The sequence below is a fragment of the Halyomorpha halys genome, unplaced genomic scaffold (genome assembly GCF_000696795.3).
Source record: "Halyomorpha halys isolate HHAL.00 unplaced genomic scaffold, Hhal_1.1 Scaffold607.1, whole genome shotgun sequence".
Taxonomy (NCBI): domain Eukaryota; kingdom Metazoa; phylum Arthropoda; class Insecta; order Hemiptera; family Pentatomidae; genus Halyomorpha; species Halyomorpha halys.
The window spans coordinates 307,173-333,564 of NW_027116321.1; the positions used below are offsets into that span (position 1 = coordinate 307,173).

The 26,392-nt window shown below is 31.0% G+C and overlaps 1 protein-coding gene and 1 non-coding gene across 2 annotated transcripts in view; one reads left to right on the forward strand and one right to left on the reverse strand.

Moving 5' to 3' along the window:
* The window catches only part of Sema2a (Semaphorin 2a), a 575,812-nt gene that overhangs the window by 50,269 nt on the left and 499,151 nt on the right, over window positions 1–26,392 (forward strand). The window lies entirely within an intron of this gene.
* Window positions 5,288–5,395, reverse strand: LOC112210343 (U6 spliceosomal RNA). Its single transcript, XR_002945119.1, has one exon. It is a non-coding gene; the product is annotated as a U6 spliceosomal RNA (small nuclear RNA).

Sequence of the window (26,392 nt, forward strand, 5' to 3'; positions counted from 1 at the left end):
TTATATTTATTTCTATTACATTTTTTATTACATAAAATATTACACTTATTACATATTGGATTTTTATTATACATATATTACAAAAAAATCTCATAAAGGGTCAGGGGTGATGTACTTTACAAGGGAGTACCGTTATTAGACCAACTGTTGTGCTTGGGGGTGATTTGGTCAGAATCACACTCAACCGTCAGATTTTTTCTCAATTAAGGGTACCCTACTTTAGAGGCTGAGTCAGGTTTTTTCGTTTATATGGTACAAGAATAATTAAGTGTACGTACATTTTTAGTTCTAATTAAATATCATTATAAAACTTTCAATTTTGTTTATATATGTATATAAAAACTTATATCTACTACAGCAAAGCGTTACCGGGTCTGCAAGTTTGATGTAAAAATTAAAGTCCGGTTTACCAAAACTATAATAGTATAACTAATCCCGTGTATATAAGATTTTAATGAGTCAATTTCTGACTGACTGACCAACTGACCAAGAATTAGACGTAAGGATTGAGACATGACTTATTTTGGTTGCGAAGGTGTTCACCTCAGGGTGATGTCTCAATGTTGTTTCGGGTTAAACCTTAGGTCCCTGGGTCATATTATTATCATATCGTTTGGTGTTTATATGTTATATTTAATTAACATAGAAAATTAACGCTTGATTGATTGAAATGCACAACTGCTTATAACTTCATCAGACTTATTTTTCATAGTGAGTTAAATAATTGAGGTACCTAATGGAATTAGCAGATAGCTAATGCCTACACAATTTTGGTGAAAATAAATGGCAAAAATTATTTCTCCGAGTAAAATATAAATAATTTATACGCAAAAAAATAGCACTTACTTTACTTTTTTCCCTTAGTAAGTAAATAACCATGTTTAAAAGAGGGGTTAGTAACAAAAAAGGATTAGCATCGATTATAGTCTTATCCCTCCGACAATAGAGCAGCTTTATAGATAAGTGTCATGTGTAGTAAATATAAATTTATTATATTACCCCTCCCCTTCTATAGGAAATTACAGGACCATTTTCTCTTGTCAAGAATTAATTTTTTTTTTCCCTTCTCCCTTTTGAATCATTTATTATCATCTTTTATAGTAAAGAGAGACGCCCCCAAATCGAACATAGGCCAAAAGAGGGCAGTTGTTTGGGCAATGCGATAACTATAATGTGTGTACTTAGCACGGGCACTGTCAGTGAATTAGAGCCCCCACGCCAATATGTTACATTCCGGGCCCCTCTCTCCCCAAAATTGCATTCTGTTTCACACACGCCCCTCAGAATCGCCTATTTCAGGAATGGGTGATAGAATACCAAATAAGGACAACTATTTGGAACATTTATTGAGTAATTATTTTTAAAATAAACAAAATGATTCATAAATACATTAATGGATATATATAGAAACATGGTACATACCATTTAAAAAAAAATTATTTATTGGTATTTTAAGTTGTATTAAATAAAATAAACGACTAGTAATTGTGATGTGAGTTACATTATTATGACATGATAGGTTCTGAAGAATCTACCCATTCGTAGAGTAGAAGGTTTCGAGGTCATCTTCTTTTCAGACGTCTAGGAGGAATCAAAAATTGACTATGAGACAATGTTGAAAACAAGTGAGTTTGAGTTGTTAAGGAGATTGTAAACGCAAGATTGAAATCTAGTTATGACCAAATCGGCAACACAAGGAACTTTAGTCATTATGAATGTTTTTATTTAAGATAAAGTAAGGACCATTATGGATTTTACGATGGACTTAGAGGAGCCGCAAAGCTGAACCCCGCAAGTCCTAACAGATCTCATTATAGTAATGTATGTAAATCATTTGTAATTAATCCGATTCCGTTGATTACATTTACTAAGCAAACATTAAATGTTGTATTGGTCGGATGATTAGCAGTTTCCTATATTCTTAGTCTTGTGTCAATTCCAAGTTAGTCTCTTGTTCAGAAGAAATCCTAGGTAAGGGATCTCTTCGACAAAGTTAAGTGTAGTATTATAAAAGGATATCGTAGGGCGGAAAAAAAATCTGAATCGAGTTAATTAGTCAGATGGTTATGGCTTAGGGACGTTCGTAGCCCAGCGGGATAAAGCGCCAATTGTTACTGCAGCAACGACGGTTCGAATCTGGCTTGAGAGGTCCACTTTTATTTCTGTAGAGGTCCCACGAGACGAAAACTTGATTCTCCACTACGGTTCGAATTGGGGTATAACGTCTAGATAACTCCCCCCTCCCTACCGACCTCTCTCCGTCTGTCTTAAATAATCAAGAAGGGGATGGTGCAAACAAAAATTTGAAGTTGAAAATCAAAAAAACCTTAGATTGCTGACCCACCTAAGTTCAAATAAATCCTCAAATATTGTACATATGTACACGTATTTTCGCTACATATTGGAGAGTAAAATATTCATGTGAATAAAATGAAATAAAGTTTACCTATGATACTGGTTTTCCTCGCTCATGAGTTGGAAATTCATTTAATCTTAATTACTAAGAGTGACGGAATATTTGACAAACAGATGGTGTTTACCATGGCCAATCGCTAGTAGAAATGGCTACTCACGTAACGAGAATTTCTGTATTAAATCCTTCATTTAGGAACTGGGCTCCCCCTCACCTAAATGAATTGGTCCACGCTTGACCGTCTTGTTTTCTCACTCTCGCTAGTGGGTCGAATCGATTTTGAAAACGGGTCGATATGGAGCAGATGCGAGTGACCGCTATCCCCATAGGCGATTACCACTCACGTACGTGCGTGCCTTTGACACTAAGCACTGGCGTCTCTATTGTACTTGTCATACGAAGCATTCTCATCCAGTCTTTTGAAATTAGCTGTTGAATTCTTTTTCAATTATGTTAAACGTCCTAAACGTGAAATATTTGTGATGATTTTCAAGATAACGTTGATGGTAATGTTTCTCAAAAATAGATATAGAATCATGAATATTTTGTACAAATCTTTGAATTTTTTTTTATATTTAGTTTGTTTTTAGAATCTTTACTCCTACTATACATTACATTATTGTAAGGTTTTTTTTTCTGGTTATTACAAATTTTGAAAAACTGAATTTATAATATTGAAGAAACACTCAACAAGAAAAAAAGTCTGACGAACGTACAAAAAAAAATAAATATCCGTTATTCTATTCTTCGTCAGACCTGGTGTAAATGAAAAATGATCAGTCTTTTAAGAAATGCTAGTTTTCCGTACATAATCCTTGTAATTTTTCTTGGAATATTATTGTTATAAATGATTTTTTTATGGTAGACCTTTTTTATGTATAACATACGAAAAACTAATTCTTACAATGCATTTAAAATTAAATTGTATTAACTAGAATTATAGGGAAAATGAAAAAGAGTTCCCACTTTGAACACACATGAGGCAGACCACACTCCCTTAGCTCTCTAACCCACAGGGCTGACTCAGCGGCTACAGGTAGCCGATAATAGTTATCTGCCACTGCCGGATTCGAACCCGGGTCCTTAGTGTTAGTAGTCCATTGTCTTGCCAATGAGCTACCCACTTCCAAATCTTCATATCGAAATTTGTCAAAATTTGCCTCATCATTTGTAGGGTAATTGAAAACATTTCTAAGTTTAATTTTAGCTTTGTGAAATATTTAATTAATTATTATTTCAATTAGCTAACTCTTCTGGAATACCGGATGGTCCGTAGTTTTCAAAATCGACAACATCCTTTCTTTGTTAGTAATGATCTGATCGGAGGATTTTTTTTTTCTTTTGATGAAAATTTAATTACCTCTCAAATAGGAAAAAAATAAACTTTTTACTCAATTTTTGAATAATCCAATTTTTTTCTGGTATGTATTTTTATATTTTATTTTAAATTGTAAGTATTTTTTTTCTGACCTTTATTTAAAATACATATATAACAGTATTAATATATAAAATTGTAAGTAATTTGAGAGGAATAAGTAATAGTGATTTACACCTATTCTGATATTCGAGAATGAAGAAAACCATTTAAGTAGGAATATATAGAACAAAGAAAATGAGAATATACAGCAAACATGAGTAAAAGAGTATAAATGTTTAAGGTGACATTTAAACAGCCATAAATGAAGAATCGAAAACTATTTCTTACTTTACATATTATTATATATGACTCATGAAAAAGAAGACGCAAAGAACTAAAATATAGCTATGAGAAAAGCTAATTTGAAGTAAACTCTATGGGTAATGTCTCTATATAAAAATAACAGGTTCATAAAGTCCCTCCGGACATGTGGAGGAGATGGGCTGCAGTAAAGTCCCAAGTCCCACCAGATAAAGGCAGGCAAACATCGAAGATAGTCCGAGACTATCTCGAGTCATTGCTGCAGATTAACTGTCACGGAGTAAACAAGCATTTTATTGTTCATAAATTTGCAACCGCTCTTGGAGATATAATTGCTCTGTGGAGGATCCTTATCTAATTCTGCATTTTCAATAAAACTCAAGTAATTTTTAAATTTAACATTATTTACATATTAACCTATATTTTACGTTTTTTTAATGTATACGTGTGTATATATTAGTAATTAGTTTTTATGTTTTTATTATACATGGGTCATTATGACACGAACCTTGGAAGAGTGATGCCCTGACCATTTATTATTAATCAATAATTATTAAACTATATATAAAATAGAAACTTTACTCAAAAGAAATTTTTTTATTTTGATGGTTAAATACCTTTTTTTTGTATAGAAAATTCTTTAAATCCGTTACAATTTTACAGTTCTATCCTGTTTAAGTACTCTCTCTCCAAATTTAGTTAGCCTTTTTAATTAACAAAATACATAGTTAATTCTTGTGACGTAAGTCAGAATTCTTCGGTATATTCGAAATTGATTGTTGTCATAATTTGTATAGATTATGATGTGATGACGAAAATGTATATGTCCAAAAAAAATTGCTATTATGTATGGTTCTGTCCTTTTTTTTTTTGTATCTTTAAAAGTACATACAGTATGGTCCGACAAGATGACAATATCTATTGTTTAGAGCTGATGTAACATGATATCTAATAAATACAAAAAAAAAAAAAGGAGAAAATTAAGGATACAATTGCAGATAGCAAATCGATGACTTCATTGCCTTCACTAAGCAGAGAATTAAATTGGAATGGTAAGAAATTTAGGCAAATGTTATTGATAATAAATTAAGGAAAATCAGCAGTGACATCTCCCCTGATATCATCTACTAGAAATGTACACTAAGAGGTGATTTTGACGCGCCTTCAAATTGGTCAAATGCACCTGATCTGTGGTTATCTTATTGCCCCCCATCCTCCACCTGCGTGTCATCCTTGCGCAGGGGCCATGCTAATCTTCTCTGTATCGTCTGCTAATCTTCTCTGTATGTGGGCCGCCGTACCACTCACCAATAAATTGAGAAATGTAAAAAAAAATACACAAAAGTGGACAAGTGCCATAAGGGGAAACAGAAGAGAAGAAGTGGTTGTTGCAAGAGTAAGAATAGGACATTCCAAATTAACTCACCTTCACTTAATCACAAAAGAGGACCAGCCTATATGCCAAACCTGTCATTCCCCATTATCAATAAAGCATATAATTGAAGAATGCCCATCATTTCGTCAAGCCTTCGAAAATAATAAAATTCCACGAACAAGAGAATTGGCCCTTCAAGACTCGGAAGAATCCATAGACAAAATAATAAAATTCCTCAAAGAAACACAACTTTATACTAAAATATAAAACCGAAAATAATTTATACCACCAATACCGACCAGTGTAAAAAGAAAATAGTCTACATTCAACTATAAGTCAAGAAGATAGATGAAGTAAAAAGGGTGTAATAACCTAGATGTTGATCGCCCTGAATAAAAATCTAATCTAATCTAATCTATTCCTCCACCTGTATGCCAAACTTGCGGAACGCGACTTACTGTTAAACACATTTTAATTGAATGACAAGCATACGACTCCCTCAAATCGTTGAATGAATTACCAGGAGACCTCCATTCAATTTTGCAGGATAAACAACAGACTGTGGATAAACTTCTCGAATTTCTCAATCACTCAAAACTTATCATAAAATTGTACCACAAGTTCCCATTTATCTATAATTATTGTACATTTCAATTTAGAAAATAAAGACAAAATTCGGATATTAAGGCTATAATGACCCATAAGCGGTTGATGGATTAAACTAAATAAATAAAATGAAAAGATACAATAAAACAAAATGATGCATGAATATGATGAAAGTAAGGATGTAATTATATCTAAATAAATAATATATAGATAATCAAACACGCACATATATGTATATATATACAGTTAATTTTAATCGTCATATAATGAATCGAGGTCATTAAGTGGAGTTCATAAAAACTACAGGGAGATATTATCATTAATTTTTTTTTTCATTGTAAAATTTGTATTTTTCCAGTTTCGCTATTTTTTCAGATTTTCAGAAACTTTTCTAAAACTAATGATTTTTTTTTAATTTTTATTATTAGGATATTTTTTTTATGCAAGAAAGTTTATTCATTTTTTTATGAAAAGTATTCCTTTTTCAAAACTTATTACTTATTCATAGAAAGACATAAATAAATTATAAATCATATAATAGTGTGATAAATTCGTGGCTTCTTTCAAATTTATTTATTTCATCAATTAGTAAAGTATTTATTGTTTGGCCGGGCATATAGTTTTGATTCAAATTAGTTTGAAATATATGTCACAAATTGATTTAAAAGTTGTCTTAACAATAACTTATATTTTATTCGGGAATATAATATGAGTTTGACTCCTGGAATTTCGACCTTTCTCCTCCCATTTTTTAATAAATTTTGACTTGAACTTCAGGGCTTTTATTTTTTATTTTTTTTTTCAGAAATATTACTCTATTATTAATGTACAAGCAAGTCCTTGTATATGAAAATAGTGACTCAGTGGTCAGCTGATGGCAGCGGCCCTAGAGAATGGGCCATTTCCTTCCCATTGTCAAATAAATCACTGCTCCTTGTAGCATTGCTTCCTTTTTCTTCCTTCTCATTTCTCCATTACAATCAATGCATCCTTTAGTTTTAGCATGTATCGCCGTTTGTTTATGTTCATGTACATCGTTTATGATAATAGATGTTTAATGAATCTTCAAAGATCTGGCAAAACTTAAAATCATAATGAGTAAATAATAATGTAAAATTGTAAAACTTTGTTCAAAGGTATATAACATCGTTTCACTTGTGATTTTCGGACGCCAGCGCGTCCAGCGGCTGAATAAAGGAATGTTGAGAGAAATATAAAATTTATGTTATAAATTGAACATAAATTTTGTTAGATTTTGATTTATTTACACTTGATTTTTTATCAGCCATTAATGCCAGGAAATCACGTGACCTTGTGTGTGTCCTTCGGCATATAGATGTACCATTTTATTATTTTGTAATTATTATATTAATTAGGTATTATAATGTAAGTTATAATAAAAATTGGAGCAAGAATGTGACAAACCATAATTTTAACGAGAGTATTTTATGCGGATTGCTCTTTATATATTCGTACATGTTACAGGTTATTATATATTTCTGTAAAAAGACCTGTTACAACTAACAGAAAACGATTACATGTTAAATAGTCGGTTACAAACAGATCCGGCGAACGATACGTTTATGTTATAGCCACGTGCCGTTAATGGCTTCAAAAACATTTATTAGGAGTTAAGAGTCTTCTGTTGTGTTTGTGATTTAATAGTGCTTGTCGTTTAAATGTTACACTGATGTCTTTTCCATGTGTATATATTTTTTTCTTATCTCTTAATTTTATTTATAACTATTTATAATTCATATACAAGCCTAACCTTAATACATAAATACACATATTGTAAAAAGGCATTATCAGGACATTTGTCTATGCATATTTATTTTTAATATATTTCACAGAAATATCTAACTCAGATCATAAAACAGTGGGTATCATAATCTCACACTCCGTAACTCATTCTTCATAAAAGTTAAATGTTCCTTCTTACTGAATATTTCAGTACATTAAAATTGAAAAAATGAACCAATCCAGGTTTAAGAAACTTTTTCTTCACTTTTTTTTTCATTCGAACAATTCAGATTGAGAATTTAAAAAAATTAAAATAAAAAAATTATTATTGAAATTTGAGTGTCTACATTATTTTAAATAATCTTTATTATCAAGTGGAGAAGATGTTCAGGGGGAGAGAGGAGGTTTACAGTCAGAAAAAAAACCCAAATTAACAAAAGATTATTTATTCTTGACGATCTGAATTTCAGGTCTTTATCAGGGCTATAAGACAAAAAGAAATATATCTTTTTCTTTTTAATTCGAAATGTTTGAACAAATAAATTTCTTACCACACCTCCGGCCATTTTCTCCACTTATTAATCTACGATCAACTTTCTAGGTATAAATATCTAACTATCTAAGCACCTCAATCTTTATTATCATTTTCAGTTTTTTATTTAACAATTTCTAGAAAAATAAAAAATATTGCTATGGCAAAAGTGCTTAAAGGGCGGATCTAAGGTTTTCATTATTTTGTTAAGAGTCCTATGTGGTATCTTTCACAAAAATTATAAATCAAATCTCTGAATTACAAAGTTTATTTTAAATATATTTTCATTCCGCCGTACTGTTAAATTTTATTTTAAAACTTGAAAATTATGGGAAGTTTAGATTGAGGAGATTTATCCAAGAGACTCTTTTTTTGTTAACCCCCTGAGGCGTATGTACAGATGAGTTTGGGTAGGCATGGATATGTGTTTATTTTGTACCAAACTTGCGGTTTTGAATATTTAAGAGAATAGTGTAAAATGGTAGAATTCCTAGAATAATAAATACAAGAATAGATTTATAAATATACCACTCAATTTTTTATTGAGATGTGAAGAGGAACCCTCTTGAAACCGGAAAAACCCCTGGGACCTTTGGAACAAACAAATCCAGTTTGTGGAGGACCCCAAGAGACAGTGACAATGAGGGCGTCGGGGATGGAAACCACAAAGTGTGACGTGATGGCAACAAAAGGAGAGAAAATGACAGATGCCTGATGTACAAGAGGATCAATAGATAGAACCACCATCGGCCATCGGGGGGCACCCAGCTCTGCACCAATATGTTGGGGATCGGTGCCCCTTTGTACTGAGGGACCCGGGCCTGTTATAACATGTCGGGAAATAGCTCTGGGATAGTAATCTATCAATGTTGGGTAAACACTCATCCATTGCCATTCTCCCGATGGCAGATATAACATATATATATTTAATGGCCCACGCGATACAAAAAACTTTTGACAACTCTCTCAAGTCCGAGAGCTGTCATTCAAAAAGTTTTCTTACATAATACTAAAACTTTTTGAATATAATATAAAGTCCTATACAAATAAACTTAGGAATAAAGAATTATAAATGAAAAGATACCTAAAAAGGTTCATGACTGAGGATGCAGTGATGAGCTGTCTTCGATTTTCTGTCCTGATGATGCCTAACTCATGAAATGTAGACTGTTGAATTGTTTTCTGCTAGTTTAGAGAATCACGCCTTAGTAAATTACTATATGATTATCCAATAAATATAAATTCCAAAAGTTGTTTAGATTAGTCTAATATATATATATTTTTTATTATTTATTTAATGTAATTTACAACTGTACAAAATAATACAATAGGTAAATATGTAGTATGTTTCATATACACTTGAAAATCTTGGGAAGGAACCACCCATTGGTGGTACTTCAAACATTAATTTAAATTAGAAGGTCCCGTGCCCATCTTCTTTTCAGACGCCTCGGAGGATTGTTAAGGATGAAAGATTAAGAATTAATGGGTTAGGATGGTTAAGGAGTTTGGAATGAAAAGACGCATATCTGTTTTGGGCCAAATCTGCAACGAATGGGATGTTAAGGTCTTTGAGAATGAGTTTATTTGTGACGTAATAAGGAGCATCAAGGATTTTACGTAGGATTTTGGATTGTAACGATTAGATGCGGGAAGAATTTGATGGTTTGGTGGAGCCCCAGAGCTCAATTACATATGTCCAAATTGGTCTGATTATTGTAGTGTATACGAATTTTTAGTAGTGAATGGGAAGTTTAGAGCGTTTGTCAAGTAAGTGTTGTAGCAATCGGAATCTACGAGCAGTTTCTTGTCGTTTCAGTCTTGTGTGTGGATTCCAAGTAAGTCTCTTGTCAAGATGGAGTCCTAAGTATCGAATCTGTTCAACAGGCATTAGTGGTGTATTTAGATAGAATACTGTAGGACAGGAGGGCAGAGTCTGATAATTTAATACTAATTATTAATATTTTTCATGCCTTAAATTTTCTTTTTTTTACTTTGTCCTAATTGATTTGCTAAACAAAATAAATTAAAATTTTAAATAATAGCTTATTAAATGTTCATTGAGATTACAGTGAATCGAGTTATACCAGTGCATAAAGAGCATGCTTAGTAAATATTCACACACACTTTATTATGATAATATAGATTTTATTTCAGTCGTTACACGACGAAATATTATGCCGTTAGGAACGGATTTACGTATTATGATAGCATAAAATACATTTATAAATATTTTACAAGTAATAAGAGTTTGTATAGTCGAAATTATACTCGTGACTTTATGGTCTCATTTATTTCTCTAAGGCCCCTCCCCCCCCCCTCCATTGAAATCAAAATATTTGTTATTACTAAAAAATAACAGAATTTATGATTCTCTAATATTTTTTTTTGTAGTTGTTATGTTTCATAATGTTGCGTCCTTCTTCTTCCACAGATTTTTGTTGAAATTGCGGCTGATTATGGTTATCACCTATCTTGAATTTTTAATTTAATAGACTGATTCTTATAACTTGGTCAAGACTGGTTTTGTTATTTAAATAAAATGAATTGTGTCCAATTAAGTTTCAATACTCTTTATTAATAATTGGAATGTTCAGCGTTTCGGCCAACCAGGCCACCATCAAGGACAATTTTAACTATAAATTTAAAGCTTCACATCCACCTATTAAACATACATGCTGACTATTCTACAGAGCTCTGATAAAATTAGTCACATTAACCAATGTATGTCACCATTTCATTTAAATATAAATACATTTAATTACAAATAATTTAAAAACTGTTATCATTCACTTAGCAACAATATTATTTAACCTTCCTTACAGGGGAGTGATATCACCTCACTCTTCTTCAAAGCGAAAGTGAAGCCAAAAAAGCCACGCCTACGAAAGAAAGGTTCTCGTTGGGGTCAGGAATACCCTTCATTGTAATCCAAACTAAAACATTTGATTGACTCCTACTCTTCTCCTATTCCTCTGCCCTGATAGGAACGTAAGACGTCTTTTTGGCTTCATTTTTTTTGTCAGCCTATCCCCTCCTTCATATTCCTTTCTTACCTCCCCCCACCTTCCTTATGATCGGAAGGTAACTAATATTGTTGATAAGACAATACATCAAAGTTTAGATTATTTGAATTTAAAAGTAGTTGTATTTAAATGAAATAGTGACATATATAGGTTGATATGAATAATTTTATCAACCCTGGGTTGAATAGCTTGCAAAAATTCTTAATAGTTGGATGTTAGTATGTGAGTTTATATTTCAGGTTAGCCAGGCTGGCCGAAATGTTGGACGAAGTATTAATAAGGAATGATGAGACTTAATTTGATACAATACATTTTATTTTAATAGATGAGGATTTTAGTTATAATAAATAATGTATTAATTGAAGCTGAATTGAGTTATAATGAAGGTTTTTAAGTATTATTTTTTTCTGATAAACTGGTTGAGTTATCCTTTTCCCTAAGGTTGAAGGATGCAAAACTGTTGAATCCTCTGACCCAAATATATTATAGAATAATGACTATTTTTATAATAACATTTATCAATTTTTGAATGATTTTTTATTTTTAAATTTCTTTGAATCTAAGAAGAGAGTTAATGGGGATATTTAGAGCTGACTTATAGATATGCATTAAAAAATAATTATTTAATTAATTGCTAAGTTTAGTAACTCAACTGCTTTTAAACAGTTGGTGAAGCTAGGGGCTTAATAGTTCCAACATAAAAAGCTGTTATCATCCCTCATTATAAACTTTATAAAACTTCCACTAAAGTTTTGCTTACTTCAAAACTCCAGGTTTTGTTTTAGTTTTTACACTTTTACTCTCTAAGGATCAATTCAAGGTTGGGTTTCAAAAATTAGAAATACTCAATAAATGACCGAAATAGGTTTAAGGGTATTACAAAATTTAGAACATCACAAAGTTGACTTGGTTTTAAAATAACTCTAAAACCTCAATTTTTAGTTTCACATACCTATGTGTGGAATGTATAGTAAGTGTGAATGATCATGAACAGTTTCGACTTCAAGTTTTCGACAGAAATCCACGTTTTGGGTTCCCTGAGTTCAACTCTTACAAAGCATTCTGTGCGTCCAAATTTGTGAATAGCTTAGCTCAAAAACTAAAAGTCGTACAGAACTGAAATTGCAAATGTACTGGAGCCGGAGAGATAGAAAAAGAGCAGATATTTCACCCCAATGTTTGATTAATAAAAACCGTGTACAATTATTAGTCTAAAATTGATGAGTCTGCCAAGTACAGGTAGGAGAAATAAAAAACAGCGGCTGTTTCAAACCGTTAAAAAAATAACTTTTGGGATAATATAATAACAATTCATTCTGAGCTCTATATCCTTAAAACCACCAATATTAGAAAACCTAAAAGAACATCATTCAAAGTTGACTAAATATGCTAAAATAGAGCCCTATTTACGATCAATAGTTCCCGAGATATACCAACCTTGTATAAAAAATGTACTGAAAAAATCAATAGTTAGCGAATTTATTTTGAGAGATTTATATCTCAAAAGCCATTCACCGTATAGATGTCAATTAGCACTCAAATTAAAGCTAGTTAAGTTTACTTTAAAGTAGTTTATAACGTTTATCTTTCTAGGAGTAGTAGTTTTTATGATGTTTGCCAAAATAATTTTACAAAAAGTTAATTTCTTGTTGTTTGGATAAAATTTTTAATTTTTGAAAAAATATATCTCATGGCACCAAAACCAGTCATCTCCACTCCTCCCTATCTTGGGCTACTACTTTCCAGTTTTCTATATTCACTTCTTTCGCATCTTTGTTGATTCTGCTTATCTATTTGGTTTTTGGCCTCCCACGTGGTTACTGGCATTCATTGTTGTGTAGAGGTGTTGTGATGGATTGCTTCAAGCCACATGTCTCGCTCATCTTAATCCTCTTGCCTTCATATCATGAGACTTTGAGTCTCTGCAAGCAGTTCACTGTTAGTTCTCCTTTATGTATTAAGGCTCTGATCCCGTTCAAATATCTAGATTCTGCTTTCTAGGATACCTGTTAGACCCAGGTTTTTTAGAGTACTCTCAGATTTTTTAAAGTATTTTATAATAAATATCTAGAAAAGACGTTAATAATAGAATAAATCAGAATTTCAATAGGATGTTTTTCAGTCTCTGAAATGTTTAACTTATTTTATTTTAGCATTTTTTCTGACTATTATTTCGTGTAACTATAAGGTATTGTACCTGCATGGAATTATTTATATTGAAATAAAAAGTAAATAAGCACATTTGTCTATTGGTTTTCCTATTTCATTTGAACTAATAAGATTCATTTAGATGGGGTAGAATACTTTGACCAAGAAGGAGTAAGGTTGAGGTTATATCCGAAGGCAATACATACCAAGAGAAAATAAGAGGAATAAAGGATCCTTGGATGAGATGGCTCGTAACGGCAAGAAGGCCTCTTAGAGGGAAGGGGTATCCTTATGGCGTCCATAACCACCGCTAGTGGCCAATTTGGAAATTGGTTGCATTTTGAATAATTGATTACCCGCTGGTGGCGGAGCATTAAAAGTTAACGCCTGCCCAGGCTACCAGGGGGCTCTCCGATCGCCGCTGTAGTATACTGCCTTCAACGACTATTACTATCGTATGGATGGATGCTCTTGTTGTTTTGTGATATCCTGAGTAAGGTCCATATTTTCTAGAATATAATGGAAGGAACGTTTCTACTCGGCTGTATAGCCAATATAGGCACATATAATGAGTCTTGAATATACCACGGTCTATTGAGGTAGTTATTGGCCACATGCACATTCCTAGCAGAACATTTTTTTTTTCATAACTATGCTAGTGCACTACCACTTTGCAGTAAAAGGATCGGTGTCTCGTATTCAATAAACAATAAATTGTCAGTAAAATTACACCATAAATACATTCTCTAATTTAAGTAAAGTTGTATTTTTTAGCTCCTTATTTGCTTCCTTAAATGAATTTTAAGGTTTTGTACTGCCAGTCTTCTTTAGTTCATCAAGTGCCTTACATTTATAGTAAGGTTTGTTTAAGATACTTAATAAAGTGACATGTTTATTATATCCTTTATTAATATTATATTTGTAATATGAAATTATTATTGTTGGAAGGCACACAGAAGAGATATAAAAATCACTCTATTAGCTTCAGGGCTTAGCCAGGTTTTCCTTTCACTCAAAGACGATTTCCGCAACAGTCTGTTTCACTGCGGCACTAATTACCCAGAAGACCAACCGATAAGGAGAGGGCTACGGGAGATAGAACCTGACGGGGTCCAGTTGAAATCTTCTTTATCCCGAGGTTCCTAATGACCGCCCTGTACACTAATGAAGGCCAGGAACCGGTTCTCGGCTCCTTGTACTCCAACCGCCACCTCGGTTCTTCTAGGCTCTTCGTCTGGATATCCTCCTCATGTTCCGGTGTTCTAGGCTGATAGCAACGGTCCGGCATATTATCATAGTGTAGACAAACTATGTGCTACATTATGTTTCCTAAATGTAATTTGTACACAAAAACATACGGGTTTATTAAGTTTTCCTCATTTCCTATAAAAATCTTAGTTTACTGAAATGTCTGTACAATTTTTGTTTTATTTGGCGCCCATTCTGTTCAAAATGATAGATGGGTTTTTTCAACGCCTGTTCTCATTAACATCGACCTTTTATTAACTTGCTCAGAACTGTAACCACTACTTTGCGTATGTTTTAAGCACTACCATGCTTTTTGGTGATATTCAAAATTATGGTTGAACCAACCTTAAGTTTCGAAACTTAAGTATCGTCAAGAACACCTCCAAATATCAATTCTAAACATAGCTATGGATAATAATAGTTTTTAATTGGCATATTGTTTATTTTAAAGAGTATAAACATAAATTATATATCTGTTGTTTATATATTTCAAGGATAGAAACCCTTAATACTTTTTACTTATATTATTTCAATATTTTGAACAAACTGTTCACTATCCAGTCCATATACAAATGATATATTTACCTATTCATAGATCCTCTTTTTAAGGAATTTATTCAAATTATAATATCTTACATCATCATTATCATCATCTGCTGTTTTGATAAATTAGTTGGTTAGTGTCGTTTTGGATGTTTTTAAACTCTAATAAAGAAATGGATGAAAATAATATAGTGCTGGTGGCGGTTAAAGGTATCAGAATAGTAAAAGAAAACTATTTATTGTTAACCTACTGGTTTACTCAGAGTTGACATTTCTGTTTCAATTTGTCAGCCCTGATGAAGCACTGCAAAGTGGAGGGAAACGTTGGTTAACTATAAATATTTTCTTTTACTATTTTCATATCTTTAACGGGGCAAAGGTATTAGCGTGGCAACGCGTCTTTCTACCAACCCTGAGGTTCCGAGTTCGAGACCGGCCCCATCCGGGATTTTTACAAGCAAAACATTATGCAAAACTCACTCACAGCCTCCCCCGGGTATTTGTGAGGCCCGTTAGCCAATGGTGGCACTCATAAAAAATTGGCATGGGAGTGACGAACCCACCCTACGAAAAAACACGTCAAGAAACGCGCAATGTATTTCCTAATACATTGTGTGAGGACTTAGACCTCCATAGTCTGTCGGCCATATAATAATAGTTTCCATACCTTTATTGACCGCCACCCGGACTATCTTCCTACAATCTACTTCATACGATCAACTATCTTCTTCCAAGATAAAAATAATAATTAAAATGTTCTGAAAGGAGAGGTTATAAAACAAATTGCCCAGAAAATCCGCTAGAAGCTCCTCTGCATTTTTAATATGAAATGTACTTTAAATCGGTCTGATCACAATTCTGTAGTCAAAACATTTAGCATGTTAAAACTTTTTACATTCAACACAACATCATAAATACACCTATTGGAAACTTTGTTTTGAAATATTTTCATTGTACTCTCATTTATATTTCATATCTCATTTTTTATTGAATTTTAATCAATACTTCACATCTCTTTTATTCTATATCCTCTTTTCTTTCATTTTTATATAAGTACAGAAAGCGATCCCCTCACCTTCAAGTGGTTGTCAACCTTTAAAACTATCCCAATCAACAAGAGAGAGCCAGCAGACTCCTGTTTCCCAACTCGGGAGTAAAAAGTTGGCCGTACTCCAAGACAAAGGGTCCGCCCCGAACTCATTAGGCCGATACCGATCTCGTATTTCCTACCTGTACACTCCCCTTCAGGAGTGTGTTCGCTCTTTCCACATTTCACGCCGGTTCAAAAAATTACTTTTTAACCGACCTGTACTCTCTTGTGTATATCAGCTCCTATCGGAAATTAATAACACGTTTGTCTCGAGCCCGTTTAAGTTCAAGGCGCGATATCAAGCGTTATAACTTTTAATGTAACATTAATGAAAATACCCTTTTTTAAAATATTTTATTTGCCTGTAACGGAATTTTTTAATTTGTTTTTAATTTATATTTTTTTTTATCGGACTTTGAGGTTTATTAAGAGGTTTAGTAAGCAACGTTGTATAGATTTTAACATTTTTTATATTCCCTTCTGGACGAGCATTCCATGTATTGAAAAATCTTTAAAGATTCCTCAAATTATTAAAGTCTTAACCTAGTTACAGAATTAAAAATGATAATACACAATGATGGACAAAACCGTTGTTATATTTTTATCTCATTTAATGTATTGTATTTATGTAGTAATTAGTTCTATTAAGAATGTTGTAATAGTTCTATTCATAATATAGAATACATATCATATAATATATAGTATTCCACATTATGTTTAATAATAGTTAAAACTAAATATTAAGCCATATGTAGTCTATATCAGTAGTTCTAAACCGGTGCCATATGGGACCTCCCCTTGTGACGCTACAGAAAATGAGGGGTTCACATTTTAAAAGAATTTTAATTTTTAATAATTATTAAAAAAAAAAATGCAAAATGAACTCATATTATTTGTAATAATCATTTATTAAAATAGAATGTATTATATATTTGAATTCCAATAAGGTTTTAGCAGCTCCTTCATCATTATTTATAATTTCCTTCTTTATGAGGATTGAATAATAATCTAACTCTTTGAGAAAGTTATTTTTTGTCAGCATGTGTAACTGAAATAATCTTGCATATAATGTATGTTTATAACTTACATTCAAAATATAACTGAGGGGTTTTCTATCAAATGTTTAAGTATCCACTTCTGAAACGTAAAGGTTGTACTGACAACTAAAAGTTCTATACCGAAAACCTATTCAGTTTATTTAAAAATTTGAATTTCTTTCTATTAAATATTTATTGCAAATCAACATTTTCAATAAAAAATTATCTTATCTACCAGAAATGTTGTAATAATAAATTTTAAATTGAATTAAAATTAAATTTTATTCAAATTATTTTTAAAAAATAATAGTGTTATTAATTAAGACATAACTAAATACCGTTTGGTTGTTTATAAAGAAATAATAATTTTAGGCTTTTCTGTTCCTGCCCCACAGTATCCTTTAATAATATAAATAATAATACCCCGCTTAATCCTTTTGGAACAGATCCGTTACCTAAGACTAACTGGACTGATCTGGACTAACAACTGACTTAAAATCCTCATGTAAGACTGAAAAGATAGGATATTGCTCTGTATAGGATATTTCTACTGTTTTAACACTTACTAGACAAACTGTATAGTAACACGGTATAGTATAAAGTATAGTATATAGTATAGTAACAAAGCTTCCAACTAATTACAAAATACTCATTTATATGACCCTAATAAGGCCCATCTGGACTTGAAGGAGTTAAACTTTGGGGTACCACTAAACCATCATCCATAGTTATGAATGTTTTGTTTTATGTTTAACTATAAATATTCTTGTTTCGACTAATAAACAGGAACATACAGTAAATATATATTAATAAAATGCTGTATTTACAATATATTAAAAAATATAATTGGAAAAATATTAAAAATAGTAGTTTTTTGGAAATGAAGTTAGTAATATGTATATATTCAAGCTGTTGGTGTAGTATTATATAAAATTAAATGTAATGAGAAAATCTATACATGAAATTAATGAAACGACTCATTAATAAAAGTTTTAATCTCTTTTACTGTATCCAATATAATTTTTAATCTGGTTCACAATTATATTGGAACATTTGCTTTATTAGAATGTAATATCACCTCTTTATCACAGCCTAATTAAATTTCTTATTAATTATTTATTGATAAGATATAAAAAAGTAATTATAGCTTTAATTAAAATAAAATGGGCCGATTAATACAATGAGATTATGATGAGAATGGATTAGTGTTCAGAATCATAAAAAGATATGTTCTCAATGTACGTGTTTGAATATGCTTATACTTTTAAAGCAGTGAATTATCTAGTTTTCCTCAACACAATTAAAATTTCAGAAAAATCAGTTGTTTTGCAAAAAAAAACAAAAAAAAACCGCCTTTGTATTTATGTGAGTAGATTATGCGATATGATTTATAATATATGGAGAATTATAATTGAAACAAAAATATCTGCTTTTTAAAAAATACTGTATTATTTTTTTTTAATAATAATAAATATATATTGTTTGAAATTAAAACCGTAAACATGTTTATATACAAGTATATTAAAATAAACAGTGTACTCACGGGACTGATTTATTCAGAACGGCTGTCATATCTTTTCACTCCTGCTGTGTTAGAACCCGGGACTGCTCCAACCTGTTCCACTCAATATATATGGCTTCGGATCTGGTCTATTTTGTATATGTAAACATTGTTACATAAATCCACTCTATCTTATGTAACAACATTACTCATATATAGCAAAGTGTTAACTAAATCGTGCATTAACGTTTAATGCACAACAATGTTAAGATTTTTAAAAGAAATATTTGTGGATTTTATTTTTTAATTTTTATATTATAATATAATCTTTATCAAATATTATAAACAATTATTATTATTGTTGTATTTATAAATATTTTTAAAAAGTGATTCATTAATTACTAAAACGAATTATATAATAATTAATCCTTATTTTACTAAAAGTAATTTTATGGACATTTTTATTTTCTATCCACAATAAAAAATGATTACATCTATGATGGATCTATGGGTATTCCAACAAAATGCTTTATAATTTATTACATTCTATCCTAACTAGTTTGATAAAATTCAAAGAAAGTAAAATATTTTTTTAAAAAATATTCATTTTATATTCAAAAAATATAATTTATATCTAAAAACATTTTCTGAATCTTAAGTTTCATGAACTAGTAGGAATCAAAAATCCTAATTTTTTTTTTTTGTTATAACCTGAAATTATATTTTTATAATTAAAAAGAATAGAGATTCTATAAAATAAAAATAAATATAAACAGACAGCGAAAGATTTTGGGTTTACAAGTTTCATAAATGCTAAAAAATAAAATAACCTACTTTTTGAAAAATACTTTTACTGTTATTGTTAATTTTACAGTGCAGATATATTGTCTTCAAATAAAACAGCCTTTTTCTGAATTTCTATTTATATTTGTATTTGAAGTACGTAGATCTCTGATTAACTGACCCAGTTTCCTAGGTGTCCGGTTCACATGGTTTCTAAAGTACTTATTTAAATTTATGTCTGGTGTTCTAAAACCGTTGAGAAAGCAATCACTAATCAGGAATCGATATTTTCGAAATATTCCAAATTTATGTAACGCTCTGAATAAACGCGGTCGGGATCATTAGCACGCTGCTGTCACTTTATATAAGTAAGCATATGTTAGATATAATTAGGTAGTAAATCTTCACTAGAAAAGCGAAAAAGCCATCAATCTACTCATATACGGAAACGTACACCGCGACATGTCAGGAATAGTAAATTCGAAACCCGTTTTATATGTAAGCGAACCGTAAATGTTAACTGTCGATAAAAAATAAGCCTAACAAGGACTCGGATCCTAACGACTAATAATTCCTATCAATTTGAGAACGGACGAGCTATCTACGGGCGGGCAAACCTGTTTCTAAATGAAGTTATTATATTTTCAAGGATAGAGAGAGAGGGGAAGAGCGACTCAACCGAGGACTTACTCCGTCTACCTCTCTCTCTCCACTTACTCTTGTAGTAACTGGTTTTAGTATTAACTGTAGTAATAACAGTGGGCTACAATATATTTCTTCTTTTATGGGTTTTTTTTATTAAAGGTTAACTCTAAATTGCTCTGCAAGTTCACTTATTGTTCTTAAAATCGCTCTTGGCAACAAATAATTGAGCATTTCTAGTCGGAATTAGCTTTTATATTTAAAAATAAGTAAAAAAAGTGGTTAATTATCTCTTGAATGAGACTAAGGGAGAGGTTCGACCCTAAGATAACCATTGGAAGTTCATTAGAAGTGCAATGCATCCATCATCCATGGTATAATGTTTCTTCATTCACTCATCAATAAAAAATAATACCATGGTTTTTTTTAAACAAAGGGTTTAAAAAATATGTAATTTGCTATATCATATCACACTCTGATAAGAGGAGTTATACTGCGGGGTAATGCACCTAAGTAAAAAACAAAATCCAATTCTCTTAACTTATGAATCATGAAGGGAATCATCCAATTTTGTCAAAAACATAATCCCAAACCAGTCCTCAGTTTAATATTTTGAATTTTAAATCTATTTAACTATTTTAAAAAATATTACTCTATGATGGCTGATATTAATTGGCTGGGGTTATAGTGTGTGTGATAAGTGTAATACCATGCAATATACCAGTTGAAAATAGAGTAATGGATTAAATTTAAATAATTATGAAATGTCAGAAACCTAAAGACCAAAATACAAAACTTCTTTTTTTTTGGTAAATTAATACGTAAACGGCTTGTACTCATTAGCTAACTTTTAGGCCTTCCTTTCTACGGTAGTAGTTACAACGAATTTTTTTCAGCAGTATCACATCCATTGCACCCATCTCATAATGCGAGGTGTTAATAATAAATGCTTATCGAATCCAAAGGTTCGATGCCTATCGATCAAATCGAAATCTACTAAATCAATTTTGACACTATTCTCCCATCTACGTTTCGGTCTACCATTCGGACGTTTACCCGCCGGTTCAGAGAATAAGGCCTTGTGCTGTTAACTGCAAGGAACCGGGCTTGAATCCCGCAGTGTCAGATAATTATGTATTATGTTACTATAATCGTAAGTCAACACTGTGGGTTCGGTGGCCCACCTGAGGCCCACCCATCCTCTAAATAACCTTAATGGTTGTAGCTTTAAAGATTTATTAATATACATACACATTCAAGATTAAATTTTCTATTTGAAATATACTTTAAAAATATTTTTACAATGATCATTTATATAATATATATTTATTCCTATAATTACAAATTAGTAAATAAAAACATTTTACATGTCTTTTTCACATATATAAATTGTCACAATCTGTAGAACCCCCAACGACTTCAGGTGTAAATGAGACGGTAGAAGATCAGTTCTAATCGGTGAGAGGACATTAAAAAAAGAGAAAGAAAAAGAAAGGAACCGATAAGAGATACTCTGAGGCGTCTATGGGGCGATAACATTGGCTCAGAACTAATCGGCGTTGACGCATCTAATTGGGAGAAAATCTGTTGGGCTTGTCGGCATTCTACACTCATGTTGTTTTCGAAGATTTGATTTCTAACATCAACTGACTGAACGATTAGTATATATGCGAATATGGAATTTAACATTTTTTCTTGCAAATATTTCTCAATTCATGTATATTATATTTCATTAAACTTGAAAAAAAAAAAGTACATGTACATATAAATATTATTTGTTAAATATAATTTTTTTAAATACATTTTCCTGCAAAACCCTATTTTTGTTTCACAAATTATTTTTTTCCACTTATTCATATCTTCAATCATTTCTCTTGAATTTATTTTTTAATAAATCTCTTGAAAATACAGATTATCTGTAACTATCCGATTTTATGTTAAAATGAGCCAAAAATAAATAAAACAGTTAGTTAAAAACGATTTAATAGACTATGATTTATATGTCATTCTTAATTTTCGTTTATTGTAAAACAATTACTAAATACGTTTTCTCTAAAATAATCATTTTTGTTAATTTTTGTTACTATTAATCTGAAATGAATTCGGATAATGAAAAAATTATATTTAGATCGTTTATGTATATACACATTATCTCGATCACGTAAATAGTATTAAATATGTAAATTAACATTAGTCCTTATGATTATTTTTTTATTAATGCTTTATAGCTAAAAAATGTACCTTATAAAGCAATGTTCAGGATTATTAGGATTTATATGGTTCTTGTCATAGTAGCAATTGAATGAGAAATTCTTTGAAAAAATGCTTGTGGGAACTAACTTATATGAATTATCAAAGAACATATAATGTTTGTTAAATGATTCCATGAATGTATCAATTAAATTAATTTCAGTTTATATTTGTTATTTTTTTGTCTTATATATTATATTTATATTTATTATAATGTTTTAATGATATTACTTAGATATTCAAAATAAATTATTTTATTTTATTCTCTGTTTGTTGATTTTATCTTAATAATTTTACTAATTAAATTTTTAAATTCTAATACTGCTGTGCATTAATTAAAAATTAAAACTGTTTGTTTGTTGTTATAATTATAAAACTACATACACATATTTTTTCACGCACATACTTGATTCAAAAGTAAAAAAATAAAATAAAACTAAGAAGAAGATCTATAGTTTACAAAGGAGGCGGACTTTTAAAAATTAAAACATTAATGTGATTTTAGCTTCGTCATCTGTGATAGTCTCAGAATAATTTGTGGTTAGTCCTATTCTGTTTATTGTTGGTAAATATATTCTTCAAAATATACTTAATCGTGAGAATGGACTGACAATAGAGTTAAATAAGATTTAAACCAGAAAATCTGTTATACGTAATAAAAAAATACCAAAAGAAGTAATTATTTAAATTTTTTTTCGAAATAATTTAAAGAGAAAAATAAAGTGAAATAGAATTATAAATATAAATGAAACAGAATTATAAAGCACGAAACATGGGCGTTGATGACCTCAGGGTTTTACGCCCTAAAGCCCCATACAACAACAACAACAATAGAGTTGGTAAATTTCTACTCAGTTACGAGCTCTGACAATATGGCCTACTAATAACTCCTCTTGCTGAGAGTTACGATGCATAAGAAAAAATGAAATGTATTAAGGAACCAAAGGACTACATACTATCTTACTTAAGTTGTCATGTTTTTTCTAATCTAATAAAAAAAGGCGAGGGAATAATTTCACAGTTGCTACGTTTATAATCCCACAAGCCTACAATTAAGTCCAGGTATTGGAAACATTTATCAGCGGATATCTGAAGACCGGATCTAAAATAAGAGGACATAAAATACCAAAAAGGACGAGAAAAAGGAAAATAGACCTAATGAAGACTATTTGTTGGTAAAAATATTTACTGCCCCCTCGAATCAAATGAAGATATAAAATGCTGCCGGTCCTCTTATTTCCCGGGTTCGAGCCGCGCCAAGTGAGGCAATAAAAGAGCAATAAGATCCTGAATGCAAGATATAATGAGAGGAGGCGCAGGTTCGACTTATTTACAAGAAGATACGATCTGAGGGTTGTTCCCCTTGGGCCGAGGGGTCAGAGCTGACGGCTTCTTGCCTCCCATCAGATAAATGTCGTAAACCTCGAGGAAGGGTTTGATGCTGTCATAGTCAGATTTCTTCATTTAGTGCCGGCATAAAACTTCTCCGGGTGGCTCTTTGGGAGTTATAAACTCGCCACAGACAACAGAAAAAAAAAGGAAAAAGAAATAGAAAAAAAAGTATTCTGCACCGATGGAGATAAGTTATTCACTGTGGCCCTTAATTTGTCAAAGATGGCTTCTGAAGTCTTCAATCAACTTTTTGGATGGCTTCTTCGTTCCCTGTCCGAGAGAGAAGTACTCGAAAATTTTACGATTATCATATGACTACATTTTGTAAGAGAGTAAACTATTAAAAATAATATATTATCAAACATAAATATATAACGATACAAAAAAAAATGATTAGATTATCTTAAGTATCTCTTCAATGCAAATACTCCTCTCATTAATTCTATGAAAACTTCTGTAGTTTAGAATCTGCATTTGCACTCTGAATTCAATACTAGAGAAGATTTCTGTGTCTTTAATTTTCTATATATTTCGTCTTAGTGTTTGTAATATTCTTGTGAAGTATGAAAGTAAATTAAATAAACTGATAAAACAAATTTTAAAAAAATCAGAGTAAATAAATATGTTGGTTGCAGTATTTGTACGGTGTACAAATATGGGTATATTTGGGGGTGGAGTGCCACACAAAGGTACGCACACTGTTCCAATAACTACAAGGACCCGTAAATAATTATTTATCCTGTTATTGTAGCTCTGAGTCAACCCTGTGGATTCTCAGCCTCATAAAGTAGGTACACCATTAATTGGGAAAAATCTGATGGTTGAAACTTGAAAATTTTACCTCCTTGTATAACCGTTGTTTTAAAGAACTGTCCTTACAAAGTACTGAACCGCTGAACCTTTATGGGTGGTAGCTGATCGCATTATATAATACTGTGCAGCAAGAGCTATTTGCCATTAGAATTTTGGGTCAATATTATCAATACTTACAATTATAGAGTTGGCTAATAGTTTTCTTCTAATTTATTATTACTTTTTAAAAAAAATTAAATATTTTTGCTATGGTAATTGTTGCTATAGCATCCGTGAGTTCATGACATATCACGGATGCTATAGCCATTTGATCACCTGTTTCTAAACATTGTATTTTTTTAATGAAGGATATTTTTATGAAATGAGGGATAATTCGATCACTTACACGCAACAAAAAATTTAAATTAAATAAATCTGACTTTTTTTTTTCAAAATTATTTAAATTTTAATATAAGTTTTGAAAACTTATAAAAAATATGATTATTCTCAAAATACTGAACGATATACTTTATTTTCGGTGATTTAATTTATGCTATATTTCTATTGTTTAATTAATTCGAATCAATTGAACTGTTTTTTTCCCTTGAATCTGCGATCAAGAAGGCTACCCATAATTAAATTTAAATTTGCTCTCAGATGCAACATAATTTAGATGGTTACTTTTCACCCTCTGTTAATCGGCTTTTAAAAAAAGCAGTTCCTTTTTCTGAAGATTCCTAGTAAAATGCTCACGAGTTCCATATCAGACATGGATGCACAATGTGGCCAATACTCACAGACTGATACTAAATTAAACCATTCCAAAATGGTGGTACCTTGATCCACATTTCAATACTTTCCCGTTTAACTTGTATTTACTATTTCCACTTGAACTACTGCTTACAATCGATATAAGCCTACGATAGGAAATAATATGCATCGATAATGAAGGTTTTTTTTTTTTTATCAAAATTCTGTTCTTATGTTTGAACTATTTATCAAGTTCATGGAAGGTTCCAACAGCATTCGAGTCGACGCTTATAAAAAATATATTAAAATATAAATATGTATATTATTTTTCAAAAACATTATATTATTATTATTTATTTTTTTTGCATGGGTACTTTAAATAAATACTTGTTATAAATACATGTGGGCTTGTGCCGGATCCAGCCCAAAGCAACAGTTGCAACCAATCATCCCTTGTTTACTAACATCCGAGACAGTCCCCTGCCTTGCGTCCCCTATTTTCTCTTCTAAATACCGAACTTAAACACAAGAAAAAAAATATGCGTGAAACCCTACTGCGTTAAAGTACAAGAACCCAGTAGGGAAAAAGTCGTTTATTTCAACATAATTTTTGATCATTTTAATGAAAACCAGTCGAAATTGATTAGTCTGCCAAGTATAGCTAGAGGAGAATAAAAAATGACGAATCGTTTAAAACGTTAAAAGAAATTAATTTTTCGTTCAGAGGTTCATATCATTAAAACTACCTACAACACTAAAAAAAAAAATAGGATATCATTTAAAGTAGAGTAAATTTATTGAAATATGAGCCCTAATAGAGCGGTTTACCTTCAATAGTTATAA